The sequence below is a fragment of the Amia ocellicauda genome, unplaced genomic scaffold (genome assembly GCF_036373705.1).
Source record: "Amia ocellicauda isolate fAmiCal2 unplaced genomic scaffold, fAmiCal2.hap1 HAP1_SCAFFOLD_92, whole genome shotgun sequence".
NCBI lineage: Eukaryota > Metazoa > Chordata > Actinopteri > Amiiformes > Amiidae > Amia > Amia ocellicauda.
In genome coordinates, this window is record NW_027103017.1 from 283,319 (window position 1) to 287,500 (window position 4,182).

A 4,182-nucleotide genomic window follows, 5' to 3' on the forward strand; every position below is an offset into this window, starting at 1 on the left:
TACCATATATGGCTTCCACCTTTAAGCGATCCAGAGGTGTCTTTTTCTCCGAAGTTGGATCTCTCTTGCTGCCACCACCACGAAGATTGCTCTTTAATAATGTTGGAAAGTCAAAGACAGCAACCGTCAGGGTTCTTGCATATGACGTATTCGTGCTGCACCTCTCTGCAAGGATCCAGGACAGTTTGTCAATGTAAACTCCAGTGCCTGGGAATATTTCCACCTAAAAGACAATGGTAAATAAAAAACAAGTTTATCCCCAAACTATTCTTATATTATGTTAAGTGGAATACATTATCAGTAAGGCTGTGATTTTGTTACAGAAATGTGTTATTAAAGACCACAGTATGTCTCAATTCTAAGTTTATTAATTTACAGACATAATAAAGTCAGTGAATCTGTGACACCCATAATTCAATTACATTCTTATTATCAACTATAACTATGAATATAACTGATAATGTAGCATCATTAGATTGTTTACAACCAATATTTGTTTTCAATATATATATTTTTACCTTGTCTTTGTAATATTGTAGACCAAGAGTGTTATACCTGTTTTGGTGATTCTTTGTCAGATTCAGAACAATTTGCTGTGGGGCTGTCAGAACCACTTGATGGTGACACACTTTTGTCTTCATCGCTGATAAATGTGGCTTTTGTTACAATTTTTTTCAGATTGTCCAAAAGGTCTGGAATCTCTGGAGAAAAAAACCTTAGTATTAAATGATAATCATTTCTAGTAATATATTTAATACAAAGTGAAAACAAAACCATCAATGCCTGCAATTATACTTGAGAGACTTGCTCTATGTTATTGGCAAACTGACCTTTTTGTGGGTCATTAACATTAGCTACGAAAAAAATAAAAGAGATAAAATACAAGAATTACCAGGTCTAATGTAATGCATATAGTCATTAATGTAGGATTATGAAGTTATGTTGAAAAACTTTATTTAATAATCAGTATTATTAAACTATTAGACAGTGCACATTAAGAGTCTGTATTGTGGTTCTAGATTACTTCAGTATGATCAACTATAATACATTACTCTGGAATCTAAATTACTGAAGAATAACATTTATCAAGGTAAGGAATTATTTGCTATAAATAAAAAAACTTACCATCAACCATACGGTTTCGAAGACATTGGTTTTCATTTTTAAGTCTTGTGTTTTCCTTTTCGAGCTGCTTAACTTTTTGCTGTAGCTCAACTTCACTGGACTCTTTAAATGTCTGTAGAATATGACGGGATCTAATTCTTGAAGCTCCATCGGTTTTCTTTCTTATTTTGTGCTGTATTCAGAGAGGAAAAGAGTTTAAAATGAAAATATATATATATATGAATATGATTAAAAAAAAACAATCCTGCAATACATTTATTTAATATTTGCAGTAATTATCTCACCGGTAACTGTGGTTCATCAAGGTCACTATCATCTGAAATTTGAAGTTTTTTGTTTGGTTTAGGTACTCTCTTCATTTTAGGACAGGGCATTTTTGTTAGGTCATTAAGTTTTCTTCTTAGTTCGCCTTCTTTTCCTAAAATAAAAATAAAATAAATAAAACCCTGCATTATGTCCACAGATATTTGGGGATTATATTTATTTGTCATAAAAATACTGTGCTTTGACCATACAAATTAAGATGAACAGCCAACGCTGAATCAAAACGGAAGTTAAATTATATCTGGTTTAATTTATTTTGTGATTTGGGGGATTTTATTGTAAAGCACAACACACAATAAATCGTTCTTACAAATGCCAGTCAAGTATGACGAGTTTTTAGCGCCCTCACCACCACCTACCATGTTATAAGAGTATGTTAGAAGTACAACACATTAATAACTTAAACATTCATTTCAAATATACTGTGATTGTATATATCAAATAGCATGTAAAGACTTTAATGTTTTTTTTTTAAATAAACATTGTTACCAGTCATAATGATCTGCGCTTCATGGACAGGCCATCCACCTTTTGGAGGTTTGTTCGTGTCTCTCCACTCTGCTCTGAAGTTTCGAGTCGTCTCTTCGTCATCATCAGCAATGCTGAATAAATCAAAATTGCGAAAGCAAGCAGTGGGAATCACGCTGTAAGAGTCTTTGTCGACCCCGCTTTCCCACTTCACCAACGCGTGCATCACCGCCATACTACCTTCACCTTCTCGTCCGTTTTTTCTGCGCCTTTTTCCCCCGACAAGTCACGGCACAAAAGACAGTCCCGCTCTGCATTCTGGTACTTGGCGTTCTTAATAACACCAACAGGGTGTAATCGCATAGACCACTCGAGTATAAAGTACTACATATCCCATCAGTTACAGTTTTTTTTCATCTTCTGAAACTGCAATTTAGCACTTTCAACTGTTTCTTAGTGATTCCTAGAATTACTAACCGGTATTGTAGTCAATGTGTTTATAACCTTTTTTGTTTAACGATTTGTGTGTTATCCTATGGGATCCCATGGTCTTTGATTTGGTCACGGAAGTGATTTGTCTTTGATTTGTTGATCTAGAGTTGAATTTTAATTAGTTTTTCCCTTTTGTATAATTAGTGTAGTGATACATTTAGTCTTTGTTTTTAAATAAATTTGACAATTTATATCTTTGGAATTGGTGTCTGCGTCCAATTATTACAGAAATTGAGTTCTACAAGACTCCAGGATTCGTGATAAGGTGATACTATGAATTCACTTCTTTAATTGAAATGTATAAGTGTACCTTACGCTACATATATGTATGTATGTATGTATGTATGTCCAATTGCTTTGACAATACAAATGAATTGAATTGAGAGGGAGAGAGAGAGAGAGAGAGAGAGAGAGAGAGAGAGACAGACAGACAGACTGACAAACAGAAAAACAGACAGACACAGACACACACACACACAGAGCCAGCCAGCCAGCCAGCTCAGCGATGACATCACGAGCCTCTCTCAGCTGACTGCTATGACATCACAGAGCACGTACATTCCGTTGCTTGCCGTCTGTCAACCACTCAGTCACTGCCAGCCAGACTGGCTGGCTGGCTGGATGGGGGGGCTGCTTGCTGCTGCTGCGTACCTTAGCAAGCTTATTTGCTTGACCGGCCTTCCTACTCCTCTGCCCACATGCCCACCTATGCCCGATCTGCTGTTCACCTGGATCACAGCTCCGCCCAACAAGGCAGAGCCCCCCAAGAATGGTACAAACTCACCCACGATCCCCTCCACGGAAAGCTTTAGCAAAAGGCAAAAGCGTTATACGTAATGAAGAGGAACCCGAGTCCAAGACGCATCCGACCAGCCATACATATTTGTGTGTATTAAAGATCACATTTTCTTACATTTAGTTTTTCTGTACTTTATTACATCTTATTGTGATTTATAAAAGTATTGTTTCTTTTCCATATGTATGTATGTATGTGTGTGTGTGTCTGTACGTGTGTGTGCCTGTCTCTGTGTGAAAGTGTGTGTGTGTGTGTGTGTGTGTGTATATGTCTCTCTGTGAAAGTGTGTGTGTGGGTGTGACAGTGTGTGTGAGTGTCTGTCTGTCTGTCTGTCATGTAACTCGCACATCTGTGAGGGCACCATTTTTGCAGAAGAGATGTACACATTTTGGAGCAACATATGCTGCCATCCAGACATCATCTTTTCCAGTGACGTCCCTGCATTTTAAAACAGATCACATTTTATTACACTTTGTTTATCTGTACTTTATTACATCTTATTGTGATTTATACTTGTAATGTTTCTTTTCCATATATATGTATGTACAGTGGGGGAAAAAAGTAATTGATCCCCTGCTGATTTTGTACGTTTGCCCACTGACAAAGAAATGATCAGTCTATAATTTTAATGGTAGGTGTATTTTAGCAGTGAGAGACAGAATAACAGCCAAAAAATCCAGAAAAATGCATTTCAAAAAAGTTATACATTGATTTGCATGTTAATGAGGGAAATAAGTATTTGACCCATTTTCAATGCCCTGGCTTAGGGAAGGAGGTTCTCACCCATGATTTGACGGTACATGGCCCCGTCCATCGTCCCTTTGATGCGGTGCAGTTGTCCTGTCCCCTTAGCAGAAAAACAGCCCCAAAGCATAATGTTTCCACCTCCATGTTTGATGGTGGGAATGGTGTTCTTGGGGTCATTCCTCCTCCTCCAAACACGGCGAGTTGAGTTGATGGCAAAGAGCTTGATTTTG

The 4,182-nt window shown here is 37.2% G+C and overlaps 1 non-coding gene across 1 annotated transcript; it reads right to left on the reverse strand.

The window, feature by feature from the left end:
* Positions 1-3,148: 3,148 nt before the first annotated feature.
* Positions 3,149-3,265, reverse strand: LOC136745727 (U5 spliceosomal RNA). The gene has a single exon (XR_010816160.1). It is a non-coding gene; the product is annotated as a U5 spliceosomal RNA (small nuclear RNA).
* Positions 3,266-4,182: the final 917 nt, after the last annotated feature.